At 36.5% G+C, this 26,896-nt stretch overlaps 1 pseudogene; it reads left to right on the top strand.

Annotated features, from left to right (window-relative positions):
* The first annotated feature begins 343 nt into the window (after nt 1–343).
* Nucleotides 344–25,509, top strand: LOC122751087 (annotated as a pseudogene).
* The last annotated feature ends 1,387 nt before the right edge of the window (nt 25,510–26,896 follow it).

The following is a 26,896-nucleotide window of genomic DNA, read 5'->3' as shown; positions in this document are numbered from 1 at the left end:
TGTGGAGGGTCCACAGATGGGATTTTGTGAACATAGGAAATTCCCAAGGTAGAAATCTATCATCTCCTAATCTAGATCAGCAACTGATCGTTAATTTATATTCTTTAAGATTTGACACCGTTAGACATCAAGTGACCCCCATGGTCTCATAATAGCATGACTCAGAGTAAGGACTTGAATCCTGGCCTTCCTGACTCCAAGACTTCCCTCTGGTCACTATACTACCCTGTCTTATATCTTTCTGAATGAACAATGCCAAATTCATACATTGACTATGAGTATATGGATAATGGTTTCTCAAATACTATTTCTTATTTTTCCCCTCTACAGGAGAACATGATCTCATAAATATACTAAAGTTAAAACTGTCACAATCAAAATTTCTGAGAACTCCTAAGAATGCCACAGGAGATGGACCTATATGTCTTCAATGGCTTAGCATTTCTTACCTTAAATCATGAAAGTTATTATATCCAACATTATTTTTTCTTGATGAGTTACATTAGCTGCTAAAATAATAATGTTTAGAAAATGCCTTGTGCCAGAAGCAGCTAGGTGGTACAGTGGATAAAGCACTGGCCCTGGACTCAGGAGGAACTGAGTTCAAATCCTCAGACACTTGACACTTACTAGCTGTGTGACCTTGGGCAAGTCACTTAACCCTCATTTCCCCACCAAAAAAAATGTTTCATTTGGGGGGCAGGTAGGTGGCACAGTAGATAAAGCACTGGCCCTGGATTCAGGAGGACCTGAGTTCAAATCCATCCACAGGCACTTGACACTTACTCGCTGTGTGATCCTAGGCAAGTCACTTAACCCTCATTGCCACTCAAAAAAAAATACCTTGTGCCTTCTTACTTTCATGTAAATATGGTGAAGCCTATCCTACTTGGAAGCTGGAGAGGGAAATTAATCCTAGATCTCTCAAGTATTAGAACTGTTTTGATTTTTCTTAGTAGATGAACCTTGCAGAATCTAAGCCATAAAAAAATAAGAGGACCAGTTGCTACTTTTTGCTTCTGTTAATGGCTAATTGAAACTTACTGTGAATGTTAACAAATAGACATACTTGATTCAAAGATGCTATTAAGTTTTCTTTGCCTTTGGAAACAAGCCTTCACTTTGGAAACAATGACTATTCTACTGAGTAATAACTACTCTGCTTAACTGTAATTTCAACACCAAATTCAATCAAACAATCTTACATAACTGTATACATGTTGTCATTTTAAGAACAAATCTTTGCTGTGGAGGTTGGAATTTCATATAATGTAAGCCATATTTGGTGTTGAATTGGTCATGCATTTTCTTTTTTGAGTCTAAGGTATCAGTCCCTGAGCTTTTCTTCATGAAGGAAGTATGTTACTTCTTTTTCTTTTTTTAAATTTCACTTAAGCCTTATGAATGCTATATTGAAGAATGTAGAAGGGAGTTGGAACAGAGTGATCACAGAGGAATATCAAAGGAAGTGCTGACCGTACCAGTTATCAAATTTGCATCTATGGAAACACAGAATTTCAGAGATGCCGAGTTAGAAAGTATGGCAGAAGTTATCTACTTCAACCTCCTCATTTTACAGATGGGGAAACTGGACAGACGGGTTGAATAGTTGTTAAAGTCATAAATGTGGTGAATAGCAAAGCCGGAATTTGAAACCAGGTCCTTTGGCTCCAAATTCAGGACTCATTACCCTACAAATTGTGAGGAAGAGTGAAGGTGGATGACAGCTGCTTTAGATATCAACCCAGGTAAGTCTTTGAAGCTGACTTGTTGATCATGATAGAATTATTAGGAATGTCTGGTCTAAGCAGTAGTATTAAGCATTTCCTTTACTTGTCATCAAGACCCTTACCAATCCTCAGTTTCATACAAACACCTGTATATTCTTTTTTTTTTTTTTTTTTTGGTGAGGCAATTGGGGTTGTGACTTGTCTAGGGTCACACAGCTAGTAAATGTCAAGTGTCTAAGGTCAGATTTGAACTAAGATCCTCCTGAATCCAGGGTCAGTGCTCTTATCCACTGCGCCACCAAGCAGCCCTACATGTTCTTTTTTTTTTTTTAAGTGAGGCAATAGGGGTTAAGTGACTTGCCCAGGGTCACACAGCTAGTAAGTGTTAAGCGTCTGAGGCCGGATTTGAACTCAGGTACTCCTGACTCCAGGGCCAGTACTCTATCCACTGCGCCACCTAGCTGCCCCTGCCCTACATGTTCTTATTGTTATAACTTCCCATGTGAAGTTTCCATCTTTGAGGAGCTCACTGTCTTGTCCTCTAAAAACCTGAAAGTGGCTGAATTCATAGGATCACAGATTAAAAACTGGAAAGAATATCAGAAATCATTAACTCCAATCCCCTCATACTATAACTTGGGCAGAATGAGATAAAGTCATTTGCCCAAGATCACAAAAGTGGTAAGTTATCAGAGCTGCTATTACAATTCAGACCCTCTGACTTCAAAAGCAAAATCCTTTCCACTATACTATGCTGCCTCTCTTTCTCTTTATAAAATTAAAGCTAGGTATTTTTGTAGTTTTTTTACAGAGATATCTATTCTGACCTCTGAACATAGCCCACTCCTAAGCATATATCTAACTTGCTTGAAAATTTAATTTTATTGGGGCAGCTAGGTGGCGCAGTGGATAGAGCACCAGCCCTGGAGTCAGGAGGACCTGAGTTCAAATCCGGCCTCAGACACTTGACACTTACTAGCTGTGTGACCCTGGGCAAGTCACTTAACCCCAATTGCCTCACCAAAAAAAAAAATTGATTTTATTGTCTCTATCTGTACAAGAACTTTTTATTCATAATCAGAATAAAGAGTCCCCTATGTGATTATACTGGGAATGACCTAGAACTCTTGAAATATCTAACTCTGCAACCTGGAGTTCTAAAATCACAGAATCACTCCATTGAATTATCTGGCATCTTCTTTCACATTACAAAGGTACCTACAAGGGCAATACATCAAACTGTGTGTGTGTGTGTGTGTGTGTGTGTGTGTGTGTATGAGTATGTATGTATATGTATATGTGTATCTACACACACATATATACATATATATCTTATTGTTTATCATGAAGGTATTATGTCATTTTCTTCCAGTTAAAGCTAACTGAGATAAGGCACTGGGAAAATAGGATCACTGAATCCCAGAGTGGGAAAGAAACTTAAGTTACTGCATCCAGTGCACACCTGAACAACAGCCCTTTCTATGAGAAATCTTAAGGATGTTCATCCTTCACTAAGGAGTAAAAAAGGATGCCAGATATCCCAGCTTGGTTAGGATCACTTCTCTCTAAAGATAATGGCATTACTCAGGGAACGGTTCAAAACTACAACACAAACCATAACAGCATATTAGCCACTGTTTAGGATACTTTCCCTCTATTAATGTGAATAATTGAAAGGTCTCTATAGTCAAAACATATTTGGTAGTGAGTGGTAAAATTCTCTTGCATTACTAACTATTGCTAGCCCTATATCAAACATCACATAGATGTATTCCATTCTTTTTTTTTTAATTCAGGTTTATTATATATTCAGTTCCAAATTCTTCCCTTTCTTACACCCTCTCCTCCACCCATTGAGAAGGCAAGAAAAACATGTTACAAATATGTGTTTATAGATATACACATACATATACATACACACACATATATATGTGTGTGTGTATGTATGTATGTGTGTGTGTGTATATATATATATATATATATATATATGCAAAACAAACTTCCATATTAGCCTTGTTCAGGAATAAAAAGAAAGGAAAAAAAAGAAATATGTTGCAATCTGTACTCTGATTCCATAAGAACTCCATCTGGAGCTGGATAACATGTTTGGCCTTTTGGTTGGCCAGTGTATCTTTTAAATTTGATTATCTGTATCATGTTGCCATGTATAAATTGTTTCCCTAGTACTGCTCACTTAACTTTGCATGAGTTCATGTAAATCTTCCCAAGTTAATACATTGAATTCTAAAGTTAGAAATTACATGACATTCTGTAACAATATATAGCATATGAGTTGTCAACTTAGAAGCTCTCTTTGATGACAGGTGTGCTTCTCTGCTCAAGAAAACACAATGATCAAAAATGCAAATGTACAACACATATTAATTAATAGTATGTTGTGAGAGTCAAATGACATAGTGATAATAAACAATAATAAAACACAATAATGCTTACTTATTTACAAAGTGCTTTTGTCACAATAGCTCTGTGCAGAGCATTGTACCAGATTACCCTTAAGCTCCCTTTTATCTCTAAATCTGTGATATATAAAGTGATCATAATGCACCCTACTTATAACAATAACACATTAAATATAGTGCTTATTAATTTACAAAGTGCTTTCTTCACTATTGTCCTGATGGACCATTGGAATAGATGGTCCCTAAGGGTGTCTTCCAGCTCTGACTATAATGCTATGACATATATATTAAGCTAAATTTAAGACCTCTATGCATGCCTTCTGATATGTTGAAAGGTGAGCATCAGATGGGGGACAACATAACTGTGCTCCCCTTGCAAAGTCTGAAAATTATACTTTCCCATTTCTGAAATGTGTGTCCCTAGAAGGCTTTGAACCTTCCCCAAAACAAATACAACCAAATTGAAGAAAAAATAAATAACCCTATCCAATGGAAGATGAGATTTGCTGGAGAAAGAAATGGATAGATTTTAAAATCTACTAAAACTCTCTTATCCTCCACTGTGATAACAACAGCTGGCATTTATAGAGCTTTCTTATCTTTGTAAACCATATTACCTGCATTGTGTCTTTCAATCCCTACAAAAACCTGTTGTGATAGGTAATTTCATGATAGATACTAGAGGTATTATAAGACTTTTACAGATAAGGAAACTGAGGCTGGCAGAGAGTAAGAGACTTGCCTCTGTTGAATGACTAAAAAGAGTAGATATCAGATTCCAAGTTGGCGCTTCCTGATTCTAGATCTAGATTGATTTCCACTGTACTGAACTTGCCTAAGTGGTTATCTTGCCAGCCTATACCTGGAGAAGTAGAAAGAACATTGCTCTTACAATCAACCATCCTGAGTTGAAGTCCCAGAGACATGCATGTATGTATGTATATCTATATGTGTGTCTATGCAATACATGCATGCATACATTTTCTGCTACTGACAGAACATAAGGACAGACTGATTAAAGTTTTGGATCATCTGGAACTGTCACTAGGCAAATGCCAGCTTTTCAGAGCTTCTATCAAGTGTATGGTTCATATAGTATCCCAGCAATGTATAAGCACTGATACAGAGAAGATAGAAGTGCTTTCAGCCACATCCATAGAATCTTTGAGGTTAAAGGACAGTTTTTAAAGGATTTGGCAGTTAATAATATAAATATATTAAGAATGATACTGGGCAGCTAGGTGGCGCAGTAGATAAAGCACTGGTCCTGGATTCAGGAGGATCTGAGTTCAAATGTGGCCTCAGACACTTGACACTTACTAGCTCTGTGACCCTGGACAAGTCACTTAACCCACATTTCCCTGCCAAAAAAAAAAAAAAAAAAGAAGAATGATATTGCTATCACTAAACCTCCTTAGTGCTTATATTATTTAGGTGACATGAAAGTAGAAGTATACAAAATTCAAAGCTTTGGGGAAATTAATGGACAGACATATGTGAAAAAGCCTAATCCCCTGTCTTCTACATGCACCAGGGCCTATGTATATCAAAGCAAGTCTTTTGTTCCCCATTCATATTCCAACCTGAATGATGTGAGAGCTATCCTATACAAAGAGAATTAAAGTCTCAAAGAACAATTGCATTTGCCAGCAAAGGTTTCATAGACAATGAGACTCATAACCCTGTCCAAAGTAGGAGTTCTTTGTTTTGAAGTGGGCTGTCTCTGAAAAGTTCAAAGACTATATCAATGGAGCAATATCCCAGGTGTTGCATGCTAATAATCAATTGACTTAAATTTTGATCATTGCCAAGCTAGATGCTGCATAAGAGAGATGGGTAGCTACACTAGCCAACAGTGACTTTAATATACATTACAAACCAGAAAAAATGAGTGGTCATGAATATATACTATCCTAAATACCATGTAAAAAAGAAATTGTGCTTATTCGTAAAGAAGGTGTGATGGCTATATGTGGTACCGAGGGAGATGTGCTATGAGTAAGTAGGAAGGTACTGAAACCAGAGGGTATGTGAACCATATATATAAACCTTGTTACATTGAACCAACCTACCTTGCCTCAGGGGTAAATAGATATAGAAAGCAACATCAGATGGTTGATGAAGGACTGAGCTAATGATACAGCCTCAAAAGCAAGGAAGTTATGCTAAAGGTTTCAAGTTCCAGCCACTTAACAGATACAATTCTATTGAAACAATGGCAGATATTGGAGTTGTGCAATGGAATACTGGACTTAACTATGGCTGATTACCCTAATGGTACCAGGAAACAGTTGATTCAACTCAGATCATATCATTCCATAACCATGAAAGTTTTATATGATGACTTTGAATATATTGGTCAAGAAAGACCCTAGAGTCTAGTAAGAAACTGATTTTCCTGGTGAGACCTCTTTCTTACTATCTTGCTCCTAGAATGGAAATAAAACTTGCATCAGCAGCATGAGACCCAGGGAATCAGTAGAAGAACTGATTGTAACTGGAGATCAAAACATTTTGGGGGGCAGGAAGAATGCCTCAGACAGCATAAATTAATAAGCAGGAGATGTTTTAAATAAAGAGAAATTAATAATCTAAAGTAAATCCAAAGACCCTAAACATAGTAGAATAAATTTTAAAGCCAAGAATCCAGAAACAGAGTGATATAATATCATTATGTACTACATAGGTCCTGTTTTTATTATCTAATAGAGTACGCAGGGTTCTCCCTTGCCTAACAGATCCTTCAATTTATTTTGGAGTGAGAAGCTCCCCTCACCTGCCATCACTACTTGCTCAGAAACACATGCACATATGTCTGTGTGTATCTCTACAAGAGGACATCTGTCTTATGTTCCTACTCCCAGTATTCTAAAACCAAATCATTCATCCTAAGATTAAGAAGAAAAAATAAAGTGAAATCATATTCAATTATCTGTGTGATTTTAATACTACATAACCTAATCTTACAACTTATGAGAACTGAGAGAAATAATTATTTTGGAGAACTTCATTTCACCATTATAAGTCTTGACTACAATTTTTAATTAACATTTTCAAAGAATATGCTGTGGTTCATATTTTTATGTGCTCAAAATAAACTAAAGGAGGAAGTGGAAATTGCAGAATTGCAGCATCTGAGTTGTAAGAATGTGATACCATCAAGTCATGTGAATAAGATGTTTTAAGTGTTTCACAGTTAATTGCTGTGGGGAACTTTCCAAAGCTAATAAACTGGGTATATAACCTTGATTTCCTTTTCTATTTCCTAATAGATATTTATAAACAATAAATGACATGATTCAGTGAGTGGCAAGAAATTCCCAGTCACTAACCCTGCTACTGAAGAAAAATTTGTGATGTGGAAGGAGATAAGGTGAGTTTTCTCATATGATAGCTATTATGAAACCTTACTATCTCTCACCCTCTTTTTAAAAAAATATTATTTATTTATTTTAACTTTTTTTTAATTATGAGGTTTTATTTTCTCATCCTCTCTCCAGCCCCACACCCCAACTGAAAAAGTAAACAATATGATATCATTTATACATGTGAAATTATGCAAAACATTTTTCCATATTAGCCATTTTGTGAAAAATAAAGTTAAATGAATTTCACAATCTACTATTTGATAAACCCAAAGACTCCAGATTCTGGGATAAGAACTCACTATTGACAAAAACTTTTGGGAAAATTGGAAAATAGTATGGCAGAAAATGGGCATAGACCAACATCTTGCATCATATACCAAAGTAAAGTTAAAATGGGTACATCATTTAGACATAAAGGGTGATACTATAGGCAAACTAGAAGAGGAAGGAATAGTTTAACTCTCAGATCTATGCAGAGGGGAGGAATTTATGCCCAAAGATGAGATAGAGAACATTATGAAATGCAAAGTGATAATTTTGATTACATTAAACTTAAAAGTTTGTACACAAATAAAACCAATGCAACCAAGATTAGAAGTAAAATAGAAAGGGGGATGGGATTTACATCCAGTGTTTCTGAAAATGGACTCATTTCTAAAATATGTTGAGAACTAAATCAAATTTATAAGAATACAAGTCATTCCCCAATGGAGAAATGATCAAAGCATATGAAAAGGCCATTTTTCAGATGAAGAAATTAAAGCTATCTACAGCCATATTTTTTTAAAATGTTGTCAATCACTATTGATTAAAGAAATGCAAATTAAAGATACTCTGAGGTACCACCTCATACCTATTAGATTGGCTAATATGACAAAAAAGGGAAATGATAAATGTTGGAGATGTGGGAAAGTTGGAACACCAATGCATTGTTGGTGGAGTTGTGAACTAATGCAACCATTCTGGAGAGCAATTTGAAACTATGCCCCAAAAGGCTATAAAATTGTGCATACCCTTTGACCCACCAATACCACTATTAGATCTATATCCCAAAGAGATCATAAAAAGGGGAAAGTACATATGTACACATGTACAGAAATATTTATAGCAGCTCTTTTTGTGGGGGCAAAAAATTGGAAACTGAGGAGATGTCCATCCATGGGGAATGGCTGGACAAGTTGCAGTATATGAATGTAATGGAATACAATTGTGCTATAAGAAATGATGAGCAGGCAGATTTCAGAAAAACCTGGAAAGACATACATGACCTAATACTGCTTGAAGTGAGCAGAACCAAGAGAACATTATACACAGTAACAGCAACATTGTGTGATGATGAACTGTAACAGACTTAGCTCTTCTCAGCCATACAATGATCCAAGACATGAAGCAGCCTGCGCTTCAGATCTGGGGAATGAAACAGGGGGCAGAAGGGGAAGTGAACAACAGGAGGCAGTTCTTTCTGCAGCAAGCTCTACTCTACCCTTTATTTCCCAGCTAGCAATTCTCTTATAATAAAACAAGGCATGAGTTCATGAGAACATTTTTTGAATAACAAAACCATTCATCAAATTATCATTGACAGTTACAGCACATTCCCAGGAATGGTTACAAGATAGTGAGACCACCTGGCTTCTTATTTAATCTTATGGCCATGAGAACTTTTCCTCCTAGCATTTTGTTATTCTGTCTTCCTCATTCCCTGTCCTTGATTCTCAGGACACTTTAACAGATCCTTGACATGCCTAAAGGTTTGGACTATTGCTTGGAACACTTTTAACCACTCCTCCTCAAGCATAACACCAGGGAGTGGAAGTTCAGAAAAGGCCTCTGGCCTTCTGAATCCTCTACAAAGACAGTTCCAAAAGGCTCTGATGGAAAATGTGAGTAGAGGGGCTTCAGAATCAGAGAAACCTGGGTTCAAATTCTGCCTCATAGGGGCAGCTAGGTGGCTCAGTGGATAAACCACTGGCCCTGGATTCAGGATTGCCTGAGTTCAAATCCTGCCTCAGACACTTGACACTTACTAGCTGTGTGACCCTGGGCAAGTCACTTAACCCCCATTGCCCCACCAAAAGCAAAACAAAATAAAACAAATTATGCCTCATATTTAAGTGCTCAATATCTCATACAACTCCCAAAAATCATCAAAGCTGGTGCTGAACTTTATTGGTAGTAAAAGTATCCTCATTAATATTTCCTGACATATATAGTTAACAACATAGAGACTAAGATATTATCCCTGCCTCTGAGGAGGTGATAAAGAAAAGACCAACCAACATATGTGAAACCATTAAAGAGCAATAGAAAACAGAATATAAATAACATATTAAATTGTTTGAGAAAGCCAAGTGGAGGACTGGAACAGTCAGAGAAGGTTTTATCTTATCTAGTCTATACTGCAACTAGATTTTGCTCTAGAATGTTCCAGGTAGTTTTCTAGGCTCTGCTAAAGACCTCCCTAATGCCTGAGGAAGTACATGAAACTTTTGAATACCGTGGTTAGGAAGTTTTTTCCCTTAGAATAAGCCCAAATTGCCTCTCTACACTGTTTATCTGATATTTATGTTTTCCTTTCCCCATCCTGAGGGCCAAACAAACAAACTCTCTCTCTCTCTCTCTCTCTCTCTCTCTCTCTCTCTCTCTGTCTCTCTCTCTCTCTGTCTCTGTCTCTCTCTCTCTCTCTGTATATATATATATATATACACACACACACACACATATACATACATACATACTTACACATATATGCATATATTTGTATATATGTACATATATATATATAATTCTTCTATATGACAATCCTGCATACTATTGAAAAAATCTATCAAGTCATCCTTAAGTCTTATCTTCTACAGATTAAACATCAACATTCCCTTCAAATTATGGTATCATGGTGGTAAGGTGCTTGAAGGATACTAGTGTCATCAACAGAAAACCAGAAGTTTGGAAAGAGGCCCATATTGGGAGGGGGGGTAAAATTGATGAGTTCAAGAAAAGGACTCAGTAGGCTGAGTTTGAGGTACCCACAGTATATTTGGGTCAAAATATCTGTCACAGAATTGGATATTCATTTTGTATAACTTTTGATGCCCAGCTATCTATCTACATATATAGGTATTACCATATGAATAAAACGTAAAGTGATAGAGTATGTGGTAGAGTGGTAAAAGAGAAAGTGAATTAAGGGAGGCAGTGGTCAGAAGAAAAATACATTTGAGGAGGGACAGGGTAAAAAAAAAAAGAGGGAGAAGGATAAACAGAAGAAAACAGAATGGAGGGAAATACACAATTAGTAATTATAACTATGAATATGAATGTGATGAATTCACCCATATAATTGAAGTGAGTAACAGAATGAATTAGAAACCAGAATCCAACACTGTTAGTTACAAGAAACACACTTAAAACAGAAAAATACACACAGTTAAAATAAGAGGCTTGGAGAAGAATCTATTATGCTTCAGCTGAGGTTTAAAAAAGACATAAATAGCAATCATGATCTTAGACAAAGCAAAAGCAAAAAAAAGGACATAATTAAAAGAGATAATTAGGGAAACTGCTAAAAAAAAAAAAGATACCATAGACAAAGAAGTCATATTGATACTAAACATATATGCACCAAAAGGCATAACATCCAAATTCTTTATAGAAAAATTGAATGAGTTGCAGGAGGAAATAAACAGCAAAACTGTATTCATAAATGACCTCATATTTCCACTCTTAGGGTTATTATATAACTTTAACCATGAAATATATAAGAAAGAAGTTAAGCAGATGAATAGAATTATAGAAAAAGTTAGATAAGATAGACATCTAGAGAAAATTGACTAGGAATAGAAAGGAGTATACCTTTTCACCCATCTGTACATGTACAGCTACATGTACTTTCACAAAAATTGACCATGTATTAGGGCATAATGGAGAGAAACAGAAATATTAAATGCACCCTTTTCAGACCATTATTCAGTAAGTTACATTCAATAAATGACCTTGGAATCATAGATCAAAAATTAATTGGGGGAAGCTAGGTGGCACAGTGGATAGAGCACCAGCCCTGGAGTAAGGAATACCTGAGTTCAAATCCGGCCTCAGACACTTAACACTTACTAGCTGTGTGACCCTTAAACTCACTAAAAAAAAAAAAAATTAATTGGAAACTAAATAATCTAATGCTAAAGAATGAGGGGGTCAAAGAACACATTATAGAAACAATCAAATAATTTCATTAAAGATGACAAAAATGAGATCACACACCAAAATTTGTAGAATGCAGCCAAAGTGAGCCATGCTGCTGTGTTTTCAGGAACGCTGTATTCCATTCTATGTGATTAGCAGTTCTATAGGAGGAAAATGTCAAGGCTAAAAAACTTTCTCCCTTTAAAGATTAAATATAAAATTATACATTTATCAAAAAAAGCAAAAGGTTTTCAATAAGGGACAAAGAGCATATGTCATGAAATGAGAATTGCATTTGAAATCAAAAGATTGGATTCAGGGGGCAGCTAGATGGCGTGATGTATAAAACACTGGCCCTGGATTCAGGAGGACCTGAGTTCAAATCCAGCCTCAGACACTTGACATTTACTAGCTGTGGGACCCTGAGCAAGTCACTTAACCCTTATTGCCACTCAAAACGAAAGAAAGAAAGAAAGAAAGAAAGAAAGAAAGAAAGAAAGAAAGAAAGAAAGAAAGAAAGAAAGAAAGAAAGAAAGAAAGAAAGAAAGAAAGGAAGGAAGGAATGAAGGAAGGAAGGAAGGAAGGAAGGAAGGAAGGAAGAAATTATGTAAATCAACATCTGGGAAATATGAAAATCAGTGAAAATAGACATAATTTTTTCTTTTTTCTATGAAATTTTCTCTAATGCTGTCTTGTCTGAGTGACATTCATACTTAGCCATCATTTTATCACTATATATTATTCCATAGCCAAGTTATAATGTTAAATAACTTGAGTATTCTTCCTCTAAATTTAGATTTCTTTGACTTTTTAGGAGGATGTAGACAAGGCAGTGAAAGCCGCAAAGGAGGCTTTTGAGATCGGATCCCCATAGCGGACAATGGATGCTTCAGAGAGAGGACGGCCCCTGAACAAACTGGCTGATCTAATGGAAAGGGATCATCTGCTTTTAGCAGTAAGTATGCACCAGATGAGGGAGGCGATTGGTAGAGGTCTCATTTATGTTTGTATCATGATCTGGTTTTGTTTGTAATGATGATATCTTGCATGCATATGTACATGTGTGTGTATTTCTAGATTTTAAGGAATGCCTTTTGAGAAAATGTCTTCCTCCTCTCTCTGTTGAAAGAAATTTTATTGACAGCTCCTTTTATACATAGTAGTAGTAGTATTAATAATAATACTAGTAGGGGCAGCTAGGTGGCGCAGTGGATAAAGCACTGGCCCTGGATTCAGGAGGACCTGAGTTCAAATCCGACCTCAGACACTTAATACTTACTAGCTGTGTGACCCTGGGCAAGTCATTTAACCCCAGTTGCCCCGCAAAAAAAAAAAATAATAATAATAATAATAAAAATAGTAGGGGGCAGTTAGGTGGTGTAGCAGATAAAGCTCTGGCCCTGGATTCAGAGGACCTGAGTTCAAATCCAACCTCAGACACTTTACACTTATTAGTTGTGTGACCCTAGACAAGTCACTTAACTCTCATTGCCCCGCAAAAAATAAATTAAAATTAAAAAATAATAATACTTGTGGTGGTGGAAATGGTGCTGATAATAGTAACAGTAATAACTATTAATAATAACTCAATGTTTAGATGGCACCTTTAGATGGTTATAAAGTACTTAATCACAGAATTGGAACAGATCTGGAAAGCATCTAGTTTTACTCTCCTACAATTTGTTTTTAAAATGTCATCTAATTTTTGCTTAAAGACTTCCCGTAAGGGAGAAACCACTACTCCCAAGGCAGCCCATTCTATGTTTGGATAGCTTTAATCTTCCAAGGAAGATTATATCTTTTTTTTTTTTTGAATAGAATTTTATGTTCCGAAATATATGTAAAAACAAATTTTAACATCAATTTTTTAAAAAAATTGTTCCAACTTCTCTTCCTCCTCCATTCCCAACCCCCACCCACTAGAACTCAAGCATTTCAAAATAAGTTACACATGAGTAGTCATGGAAAACATTCCCACATTAGCTAGATTGTGAGAGAAAACAGTCAAAAAACTCCCCAAACTTCAGACTGAGGAATTGTCAAAGAGAAAAAAAAATTTTTTTTTTTAAATGTGTTTCCAGGGGCAGCTAGGTGGCACAGTGGACAGAGCACCGGCCCTGGAACCAGGAGCACCCGAGCCCAAATCTGGCCCCAGACACCCAACACCCACCCGCCGCATGACCCCAGGCAAGCCACCCAACCCCAACTGCCTCACCAAAAAAGAAAAAAAAAGAAAAGAAAAAAAAATGTGTTTCCATCTATTTTCAGATACTATCACTTCTTTCTCTGTAAATGGGTTGCCATTTTCATAAGTTCTTCAGGGTTATATTGGACCATCGCCTTGCTGAAAATAACCACATGCTTCCCAGAAGATCATCTTACACTATTGCTGTTATTTTGTATACAGTGCATTTCACTCTGCTTCAGTTCATGTAGGTCTTTCCAGGTTTTTCTAATAGTATCCTGTTCATCATAACCTACATAAAGTACCTTAAACTTGACAAAGAATTTTCTTCATATTAGCCCAGCAAAGTCATCATAACTATTTCCCTCCATACTATTCCCTTCCCATGATATTTACTCTATTTTCTATCTTCTCTTAAACTATTCCTCCTCAAAAGTATTTTACTTCTGACTGTCCCCTCCCCTACTCTGCACTCCCTTTTTTTTTCACCCTTCCTTCCTTATCCTCTCCCCCTCATACTTTCCTTTAGGGTTAAATAGATTACTCCTCCCAACTGGGTGTGAATGTTATTCCCTCCATGAGCCAACTCTGATGAGTTTAAGGTCTTTGAGCTAATTCTATGTTCCAAATTTTCTTCCTCCCTCTCTCCTCAACCCTCCCTATGAAATAAAGCAATTCAATATTTCATACTTGTGCTGTTATGCAGAACATCTTTACCTTCCTCGAAAGTATTTTGCTTTTTACTACTCTCTCCCCGAATCTGCCCTTCCCTCCTCCCCCCCCCCCCATCTCCCTCCCCTCCCTCAGGGCAAAAATATATTACTATACCTACTTGAGTATGTATGTTAGTCCTTCTTTGAGTCAATTCTGATGATATTAAGGTTCACTCACTCCCCAATCCTTCCCCCTCTTCCCCTCCCCTCCGTAAGCTTTTTTCTTGTTTCCTTCATGTGAACAACCTCTCCCCAGACCATCTCTCCCCTTCCCCCTCCCCCAGTCTATTTCTCCTACACCTCAACCCTATTTTAAGGATGTCATTATGGGTTAGTTAGGTGGCACAGTGGACAATGCACCAGCCCTGGACCCAGGAGGCCCCAAGCCCAAATCCAGCCCCAGACATAAGACACCCCACACAGAACAAAACATAACGTCCCTTCGTATTCAGTTCAGACCTGTGTCCTCTATTAAATCCTTACTGATACAGTTCTTATGAGTTTGAAGTATTATCTTCCCATGTAGGAATATAAATAGTTTGATCTTTTAATATCCCTCATGAAGTCTTTTTCCTGTTTATCTTTTTATGCTTCTCCAGGGTCTTGTATTTGAAAGTCAAATTTTCTATTCAGTTCAGGTCTTTTCATAACAAATGCCTGAAAGTCTTCTTTCTCCTTGAAGTTCCATGTTTGCCTCTGAAAGATGATGCTTAGTTTTGCTGGGTACGTGATTTTTGGCTGTAGTCCCAGTTCCTTTGCCCTCTGGAATATCATATTCCATGCCCTCTGGTCCTTTAATGTAGAAGCTGCTAGATCTTGCTTTATCCTTATTGGAGCTCCACAGTATTTAAATTCCTTTTTTCTAGCTGCTTGCAATATTTTCTCCTTGACCTGGGAGTTCTGGAATTTGACTATAATATTCCTGGAGGTTTTCCTTTTGGGATCTCTTTCAGGAGGTGATCGGTGGATTCTTTCAATTTCTATTTTAGCTTCTGCTTCTAGAATATCAGGGCAATTTTCCCTCACAATCTCTTGGAGGATGGTATCTAAGCTCTTGTTTTGGTCATGGTTTTCAGGTAGTCCAATAATTTTCAAATTATCTCTCCTAGACTTATTTTCTAGGTCAGCTGTTTTTCCAAGGAGACATTTCACATTGCCCTCTATTTTTTCATTCAATTGGATTTGCTTTACTGTGTCTTGGTTTCTCATAAGGTCACTAGCTTCCATTTGTTCAATCCTAATTCTTAGGCAATTATTTTCAACAGACAGTTTTTTAATCTCCTTTTCCATTTGGCTTTTCAAACTGTTGACTTTTTTCTCATGACTCTCCTGCATTGCTCTCATTTCTCTTTCCATTCCTTCCTCTCTTTCTCTACATCTTCTTTCTATCTCTCCTACTTTCTCTTCAAAGTCCCTTTTGAGAGCTTCCATGGCCTGAGACCAGTTCATATTTTTCTTGGAAGCTTTGGATATTGGAGCTTTGACCCTATTATTATCTTTTTCTTCTGAGGATGTATTGTGGTCTACCTTTCCCCCAAAGAAGTTTTCGACGGTCTTCTGCTTTCTCTGCTTACTCATCCTGGCTTACTGTTTCTTGGCTTTTTACTCCTTAAAGTGTAGCGCTGCTTCCAGGACACACTGTTCGTGCTACAGCATGGCCCAGGGGGTGATTGGGCTTCTTCTCAGCCTGCCTGGCTTGTGAGTAATCACAGCCGCTTTCTCTTTGACCTGGAAACAGAAGTCTGATTGAACTCTGATTCTCTATGGTCGGAAGCTTGGTGTGCTTTTACCCCTCCCCCACTGGGCCACCACCCCTCGATTCAGCCCACTGGTTCAGACCCAGGGCGCTTTGCCCCAACTCCAGTAGATACTGCCTCCACTTCACCCCGGCCTACCGCCAAACCCCCTCACCAGTCTGTGATCGGAGCCTCCCTCAGAAGCTGCTGGTGCAGAAGACTCTGACATGCGCTGGAAGCAGTGTCCCTGGCTGGGTCCAGACTACGCGCTGAGCTGTTCGGCCTGATCAGTAGGTGATCAGAATTGCCCTCTTTTGCGGAGAAATAGTCTCACTCTGTTCTTATGTGCATTAGGCTGTTCTGGGTTTTGATTTTTACCGCATTATTTGGGCGCGAATGGACGGGTTTATCTGGAACTTGTGGGAGTCACAGCCTCTCCTCTGCCATCTTGGCTCCGCCACCGGAAGATTATATCTTTATATGAAATCTAAAATTGCCTTGTTGCAACTTCTGCTATTTATACCTAGTTCTATAATCTACAACCAAATAGAATAAGTCAAGTCCATGTGACTTCCCTTCAAATACTTCAAATACTTGAAATCTTTTTGGCTGCCTTCTTAAAGAGATGACACATATTGACCTTTCATCCTACTGAAAGGTCATAGATCTTGTTGAGCAAAAAACAATGTCTAGCTCTTTTATACCCTTCATACCTTATATTTGTAGAGTTGATTCTTTGAGCTCTTGTCTGTAACAATACCGTTTCTGTTTCTGCTTCCATTGTTCATCATCAAAATGTTCTGTAAGCTCTCCTTTCATTCAAGAATTTGCTCACATAAGCATTTCTTCTTAAACTAATATACTCCTTTATCCCCCATTTGCCTCTCTTCTTTTTTTTTTTTTTGGAAAAAGGTTCCATTCTACAACAATATTTTAGCTATATACCTCATTTTGAGCCAATGCTCATTGATATCTATCAAGTCAAATTTGCCTCCTTACATTAAACTCTCCTGTTCAACATATATTGTATACTTATGTATAGATGCTTGAGGCTATGGGTTCTACTGTTTGCTGTTTTCTTAGATTTTGTGTCTTTCAATTTTGGGGTAATTGCTATCACTAACATTAGCCATCATATAGTTAATCAATGTGGTAGTATTAGCTTGGTAAGCAGTTTTGTCCCTTCTTTCTTTTCAGTCATAAAACACTTGATTAAATTTGTAAGATACCAGGAAAACTCATTCATATCATCCCTTTTTGTGTGTACTCCATCTTTACCCAAGAGCCCATCACTTTTATATTGTAAGCCATGGTCCATATATAAACTATTTAATCTAGTTTTCACAAGAAATCTTAACAAATTGTTTATTTTCCTTTCAATAAACTTATAGATAAGTGGGGGGGGAATATATATAGTGGAATTCATATATGAGTATAAGTTTTGACTCTGATATAATTCATATATACATTGTATATCTTGGGATAATACTTACCATTTTAGTGATTTATAGATTGGCAGTTAATCAATTAGGGAATAGACCCCCTCCCGAAAAAATTCATGGAAATCCTAGAAATTTAGAGCTGAAAGTTATCTTAGAAGACATGTAGTTTCATACTGTTATTTATATGTAAAGAAAACTTAGTTATATGTAAAGCTTGGTTGAAGAGCATTTCCATTGAACCTTCCCTCTTCCCCTCAGGACAAAATGGGACTTGAATTTATGTAATTCAACAGTAATGTATTTAACTTTTACTGTACTTGGAGCTGTACAAGGTTTTGACATTACAAATATAAAATAAAACTTATTGTACCAGAGCAATAAATATCAGAAATGTTATCTCCCCTTTCTACCAAACAGTGTTGTAGGGTCAAAAGCAAAGAATATTCACTTATGTAACACCTACTACATACCAGGTTCTGTGCTAAGTGATTTGTTATTTTCTCATTTGACCTTCACAATAGCCCTATGAGGTAAGTTTTATTGTTATCTCCATTTTACTATTGAGGAAACTTTGGCGGACAGAGGTTACATGACTTGCCCAGGGTCACATAGCTAGTAAAAGCATGAGGCTAGGTTTAAACTCAAATCTGCCTAATTCCAGGCCCAGTGATCAATCCACTACACCACCAGTTAACTCACAATTGTTCAATTGAAATAATTCATGTGAAAGTAGCTAATAAACTAAAAAGCATTATATAAATAGTATAAGTATTATTCACATCTTCCAGAATGAGTTGCCACAAAGAACTGAGCCCAATATTATAAAATAGCAGGGCTAGCTGGGATTCAAGACTCCATCATTTTGAAAATTATGTATCTTCAAAATATGAATTATTCATTGTAGCAAGTGATATCTTGTTAGTGTATCACTGACCATCAAGTATCTATTTATGTTCAAAGCACTGTACTTGGTAGGGGGCAGATACAATAATACAATAATTAAGACATGGCCCTTTTCTATATCAAGTTTATAATCTACTAGGAGTTGGGTGGGAAGGGGAGGGAATATGCCATATATATTAACCTTCCTGACTGATCGATCTATTCATGTTATTCTTCTGTCTAAATTCCTTAATGATAGATATTGATCACCAATTACCTTTAACCTGATATTCAGAGATCCCACAATATGATCCCACCCCAACCCCTACCACAGCCTTGTCTACTGCTGTATTCTAAGTATTTACCTTTCAATCTGTGAAGAGTAAAAGACTATCTGATGAGTACTTTAGCAGTGATATAGATCTTAGAACATAAGGTAAGCTCCTAAAGATATATTTTCAGGAGTAATCACAATAAAGATATGTGATTTCTTCAATGGGAGGAGCTCCTGGTCTGCTAAATTCTAATACTATACATAACATAATTTTTTTAGAGATGGGTCTTAAGGGGTTGTCATAAACATGTAGAGCTAGAAGGCATAAAAATAAATAGTGAAGCCCAGATCTTCCTGACTACAAATCTGTTTACTATTCTTCCCTCCTTCATCATACCAGATTGTTGCCTGAAATTGAATTAATTGAATAGTTTCTTTTAATAGCGTATGAAACTAAACTTTGAGCCTGATTTTTTTCAGACAATAGAATCAATGAATGGTGGAAAAATTTTTTCCAATGCCTATCTGCTAGATTTAGGTTTCTCTGTGTGACTGCTATATGCTACTGTGCAAGCTGGGCTGATAAGATTCAAGATCGTACAATCCCAATTGGTAAGTAAATTTGAAAAGCACTTCTTAAAAAATGCATATTAGCACTTGGTGCTAGAATTATTTTGTTTTGGTTTGGTTTGGTTTGGTTGGGCAATGAGGGTTAAGTGACTTGCCCAAGGTCACACAGCTAGTAAGTGTCAAGTGTCTGAGGCCAGATTTGAACTCTGGTCCTCCTGACTCCAGGGCCAGTGCTCTATCCACTGCGCTACCTAGCTGCCCCCTTAGAATTCTTTTTAATATTCTCTACCACTCTTTCCTCCTTTATGCTAACCTCTCTTCCTTTGCTTTAGTCTCTGATATCCTTGAGAATCTCTGTGCCAAGGCCAAAACCCTTCTACTTGTACACAAGATCCTATTTCCCCCTTTACTCCTCAGCCATTTTCATTCTTCTTTCCACCCCATCACTCAACTGCTAGTGTTCTTAATTGCTAAATCTGATGTTGTTTCCTTCTTTGTATGTGTATACCAAGCTCTTAGCACAATGCTTGACAAAAAAAAATGATCCTTAATAAAAATTTGTGGTGATTTATTGATTAATAATGAATAATTTCTGTTGCAAAAAACTATTAATGTTTATTATATGCCTTTGAAAAACTCAGCAAAATTATGTCATTAGCAGGCTTAGAAATATTTTGAAAAGTTAAATACAATGTGAAATATAGTAAAGAACAATAATTATTAAAAAGAATATAATTACACACATATACACATACATACCCATGTATAGGTCAGACATTTCAAAGCTTACCTTTAATGTTATTTCTCATTTTTTTTGGCTTGCTTTTCTTTGTAATTTACAATGAGATATTATGTTTATGTATAAAATAGTTAGCTTCCATATTTTCTATATTCCAATAGCATATAGGCACAACCATCTGCCCCAGCCTTTCTTTGTGCTGTGATTTAAACTTTTGCTGGAAGTTGTTGACTCAGAATGAGATAAAATGAGTTTGGAGACTCAAAACTCAGATCGGAGGTGTGAAAGAATGCATTTGGATTTTTTTGTTTGGTTGGTGTTTTTTTTTAATTGTCAATACAGGTAATGTTGAATGATAAATAGTTAGCCATCTGGAAAACAAGAATTGTTCATGTGATTCAGATCAGCTGGAATCCAGAAGAGAAGAATCTGAAATGACATATCTATCTAAAATTACTTACTGAGAGAAGGAGAGGTAGTTTGAGCAGAAAGGCTCTTAGTCTAAAACCTGCTTCTACACAGTAAATGGAGGAAAGTTGTCCTCAAGACATGCTCTACTTTTGGCATACAGGACTAACTTCACTCTCCAGCTTAATGAGCCTGATAGTTGAAGATTCAATGGAAATTATCTTTACGTTTCCCCAAGGATTTAAAATAACCCTAGCAATACTGAAACTACCTAAAAACTAATAAAGAAGCCCAGCCAAGGTGAACCACGGATATGAGATGGGAATTGGTTAGGTCAGAGGCAGTGAAACATAGAATGGTGTGACAAGAGAGTAAGGAAATAGTACGACATAGACATGGGGCTTATTTGGGAGATCTGGTTTCTATTTTGATAAAGTAGGAAAAGGAGTAAAATATACAAATTGATTGAAATGAATGAGTAATGAAAAGCAACAAACATTTTTCTAACCATCAACTATGTATTGGGTCATAACTTTACTAGGTTCTTGGGAAATACTAACAGGAAAAAAATGTTTAAATTAGCAAAAAAGGTAAAATTGCATATTAAACAAGTGAATGAAGTTAAATTCAGATTTAAACCAGAAGCCCTTGGGGAGGAGAGGAAAAAAAAAAGATGCGGCTTTGTGGCTTTCTGTTTTTATTATTTAAATTGTTTATGACAAGGTGGAGGTTTTACAACCAGCAAAGGAAATCAAGCATGAATATTTTAGGAATCCTGGATACTCTTTTGCTGTAAAATCATTGGTATACTACAATTCCCACATGGCATTTTGTCTTACTCCCTGACTGCCCACCACCTCCATATACATGCCATTCTCTTTTATTTTCCCATTGATTTTCTGGAAATCTTTGTGTATCTGTTTCAGAATGTTTGAGAGGCTAGACACTTATCCCTTCCAACACCTAATTGTGTAGATGTTCTGACATGACTTAGGCACACCTTTTGAATCATATCAAATACCATACCCTATAATAAAAGTCACAAATTAAAAAAATAATAAACCCACATTTTTAGTAGTAAGAATTTAAATGTGCTATTGATAAAATAAGATGATAATACCATACACTATTATAATATACAGTAGTAAAAAATCCCCTTTTTTCTACATGAAAAATATTTGCCTTAGTCTCTATTGGATATTTAAGAACAATATTTATCTGATATACTATGCTTTGGGATTTATTTGGTTTATTTCAGAGGGAAAGTTTTTCTCATATACAAGACATGAACCTATTGGTGTTTGTGGCCAAATCATTCCTGTAAGTTACTTCTACATATAAGACTTTGAAAATTATTTTTTAGAAAACATACATTTTTAAAAATTCCTTTAATCAAGAGTAAGTCCTTGCTGAGATTTCCTTCAAAACCAAAGGAATGTTATGTGGATGTTGAAAGATGTGCACTTTCTAGTATGCCATTTAGACAGATGCATGATAGATAGATTAGATTAGATAGATAGATGAGAGAGATGATAGATGGATGGATGGATGGATGGATGGATGAGTAAATAATTATATGAGTTAATAAATTGATAAACAAATAAATGTGGATGGATATAATAGCACATACAGTCCACTAAGCTCTACATCTCTGACAAACTAGTGGACCTACTGGGTGGTTTCTAAAAAATGAAACCCAATATGATATTTCAAAAACAATTACAAGTGGCCAAGAGAACAAGAAGTATTTTAGTCTTTAATCACTTATTGTCACACTGAGAATTTGGTTCCTACTCCATGAAATATTGTCCTTTTGGCAAAAAATCATTCTTAAGGACACAAATTAAAGGACCAAACTTGTCCCTGCATCCCTGCCCCACACACAATGTTTGGTTTTTCTCTAAAAGTTATTTTAAAATAAATGTGAGTTGTCATTGAAACTATACTCATTTAAAATCTATAAGATCACTAGTCAAGTTGGTACTAGTAGAATTATTATTATCTAATGTTTGGAAAATGTTGAATGTGTGGGAAACATAACGATGGAAATTCAGTTCATTATTTTAATACTTCACAAATCCATGATTTCAATAGTGGGGATTCTCTTTTCTTTGATCACAATAATACTATCTCTATTTAGATATTATTCCTGAACTGCTTGTTTGGGAGTTGGTAGCTACTCCTCTGATTAGCCTCTCCAAACGTAATTATGTTGGTCTTTCGATGATTTATAACTTATCACCTCACCCCAAACCAAAAATATTTTAGTTGTATAGGACTTTTTAAAACTTCCATTCCACTGTTCACAGTTACCCTATGCCATTATGAGGCATCAGGGTATGGTTTTAGTGCAAAATATGATTCAGTATTAATAAAGAAATCAATGTTCATCTATTGCTTTGTAGTGGAATTTCCCTTTGGTTTCACTAGTTTGGAAAATTGGACCTGCCCTTTGCTGTGGAAACATTGTAGTTGTCAAACCAGCAGAGCAGACTCCACTCACTGCTCTTCATGTAGCATCATTAATTAAAGAGGTAAGTCTGCTAACACATAATGTGCTCTCTAGCAATCTACTATATGAAAAACTGTAGTGCTATCCTCACAAAGAAGCATTCTGCTGATCCAAATTCTTTGCTTCACATTATGTGAAACCATTACTTCACATTAAGTGAAACCACTACCTCACCTAACTGCAAATTGGTCAATGGGCCCTGACCAGATATGAGAAAACATTAACATTATTGACACTAACTTTAGAAAATCCACATAAATATATCCCAGGATAGGGGCAGCTAGGTAGTGCAAGAGCACCAGCCCTGGAGTCAGGAGTACCTGAGTTCAAATCCGGCCTCAGACACTTAACACTTACTAGCTGTGTGACCCTGGGCTAGTCACTTAACCCCAATTGCCTCACTAAAAAAAAAAATATATATATATATATATATATATATATATATATATATATATATATATATATATATATATATATATCTCCCAGGATAGAAAGACTTCAACAAGAGCAGAACCAAGAGAACAGTAACAGCAATATTGTTTTAAGAATGATTTTGTGACTAAGTCATTTCATTATAAATTCACAAATTAAAAATAAAGGACATAAGAAGAAAGATGCTAACTACATTGGAGTAAGAACTGATAAATAGAAGTATGTATACAATAATTATACCTATACCTATACCTACACCTACACCAATACCTACACCTATACCTATACCTATACCTATACCTATACCTATACCTATACCTATACCTATACCTATACCTATACCTATACCTATACCTATACCTATACTTATACATATACATACCTATTGTGTCTAATGGTGGCCATCTCTAGGTCTGGGGGGAGGAGGGAAGAAATGTATATGATAATTTTCTTGTATGTTTGGAGGGAAGAGGAAGTTGTACATGGTAGATTTGCAGTTTCATAAGAAATCATCTTTTTTATTGTACTGTGTTATGGAAATGTTTATTTTGTTCCATCAATTGAAGATAAAATAAATTTGTTACACGAATAAATACACACATACGTACAAATACATATATGTGTTTATATGTACATATGTATGTGTGTGTATCCCAGCATAAGGAGGGGTCAAAAATAAAGTTCTCTATACCTAAATGTCTCCGAAATACATTTTAATCCCTTGTGTTACTTATTTTTCTGTTTTAAAATTTTAGGCAGCTTCACAGTTACATTACCAATACACTTTTTTCGGTTTGTTTGGATTGCATGTGGTTTTGAATAACCCTCAGAGACTACCATCCTCCCCACACACAGAGATCCTATTTTATTGTCCTTCAATATTTCAAGAATATTATTTTCTTGGTATTTATGCTCTCTCCACTGACCCAGATCATGTCCATAACACAAATTAATTTAAGTTCTTGAGTGTTGCTGTTGTTAAAAATACAATACTCTGCAACCAGCAAGGCTCAAACTTAGACTAATTCCTGGACAGTAGATATAGATTTTATCAGTGGTCTGGTTTCAAAGCCTTTCTAACTCAGTAGGACCTTCCAGGGCTTGTACTTTGAGACAGATAACAAAACTCTAAAGTCTTACTCTAGTACCTCATTGTAGCATGACACATTTAAATATGGGAATGTTCCTGCCAAGAACTCTGAGATGAATTTGACTTTCCAATGGTCATTCTTACTGTTGTAATCTAAAAGGATTATGGGAATTAAATGTTACATCATGATGGGGCATCAGTAAAAGAACCAAGGGGAGCAAGAGAGTCAGAGAGAACAAGATCAATAGACAGAAGTCATATGTACATTCATTCATAACTCCTTTTTCTATGTGCATGGTTACTACCATCTCCACTCTATAAAAGGAAGTAAAGAAACACAAAGTATTGTATCAGGAATGTCTTTAGAACATGCCAAGGATTTCTGTCATGATCAATGAATGAATAAATGAATCAATTAAATAAATAATAAATGAATAGATCATATTTGGAGAAAAAGTGGTTTTTTTTAACCTTCTGTTCTTCTTCTGCTACCTCATGAAGCATTAATACCCAGAAATATATATCATCCCTTGGTCAAACTGAATGTTCTTTTTGAAAGATATTTCACTCTTCAAGGATAAAACAAATAATTAAAGTGAACTAATGGATTGGGATTTCCTATTTGGAATAGTAATCTATAATTGGATTCTGAAGTTCCTGATAATGATGATAATAAGTAAGGTGTTTTTCTATTCATAGAAGTTTTAGATCACTTTTCTCCGGGATTAATTTGAGGATCTCACTTCTTTAGGAAGGATTTCCTCTAGGAGTAGTGAATATTGTTCCTGGTTATGGATGTGTCATTATTAATGCCCATTTTTACATTTGAGGAAACTGAGCTTAAGTGACCTGCCCAGGGCTAGATTTGAACTTAGGTTTCTTGACTCCAGGCCTAGTATTGTACCTACCCACTGTGCTATTTAGTGGCCTCTAACTTATCAAAGGTAATATAGGAAGTCTCCTAAACTGAAAGTTAAATAGATTGAATTGTCCTTCTAGCCAGGAAATAAGTTGATCTTGGAAGTGTGCGAAGTTTAAAAGAAATTATACACAACTCTAAAACTAAGCTTCTTAGAAATCAGCATATTAAAAAGACTCTGTTGTCTTCTGATATAGGCCTAATTGTAAAACAACCATATAACTTTTAAATGTGTGCACAAACTACCTCAACAATGCATGAGCAGGTGGGGGTTGTTTGTTTTTATTTGAAGAAAGTTGACTCACTTTTTGTGGCATTTTGAAAGATTCTTTATGGAGAGCAAGATAAAACAATTGCAAAGAAGAAAAAGCAGAAACTTGAGGTTTCACTGCATTGGTCCATTTTACCATAGCCAGAGAGCAATTACCAGTCTTTTCAAAGCAATCTTTTGATGCAATTGAGCACAAGATTTGTAGTATCTTTTCAAGTTTTCCCCACTATCCTATTTGAATGCAGCCTCCACAACAAATATTAAGTAACAACGAGATCCGAAGAGAGCCGTAGAATATGTGCTGTGTATTTTAAGGGCTAAAAGACACTTCCTCTCCTCTGTCATGAGAGGATTATGGGACCTGGTCACCCCAACAATTCTCTGGGGGGTTCAAGGAACTTTTTCCTTGAAACCTCAGGGGTTTTCCCTTGAAATCAAATAGGCCTCTCCTCGAACACAATCAAGGACACACACACTCACCTAATGGAGATAAGCGGCACAGATTGAACTGAGCATGCTCCAGGACCATCACCCCACATTCCAGTCCTCCCAAGCATCTGGATGAGGTAATCCAGGAGAAGACCACCTGGAACCGCCCATCAGCAGACTGCTTAGACCCATCAGGACAAAGTTGACACCCACCACCAGATCTCTCACGAGGGATTCTTCCTACCACAGCGCAACGCAGGAAGACCACCAGCCCCTCACCCAATAAGAGACTCTTACCCACCCCCCATCTAAACCCTATAAAATGGCACCACCCCACAAGTTAGCCGGGGGGCGTGGGGGGGCGGGGAGGGAAGCGTTTTGTTCTGGCAAAACCTTCCTCCCGCCCGGTTTCTCTTGTACCCCAATAAACCTGTTCTCTTATTCCTAATTAGGTCTTGTGAGAGAGTGTAATTCTTTACAGAGGAATCCTAAGGACCCACATGCATTCTCCTATCGGTTCCCCCCACCCCCATATCACCTCTAAGCAAAAAAAAAAAAAAAAGTAACTCTTCTTTTGGAAATGAGTTCTTTTTTACT

Source organism: Dromiciops gliroides, chromosome 1, assembly GCF_019393635.1.
Source record: "Dromiciops gliroides isolate mDroGli1 chromosome 1, mDroGli1.pri, whole genome shotgun sequence".
NCBI lineage: Eukaryota > Metazoa > Chordata > Mammalia > Microbiotheria > Microbiotheriidae > Dromiciops > Dromiciops gliroides.
This window is presented reverse-complemented; position numbering and strand designations above follow the sequence as displayed.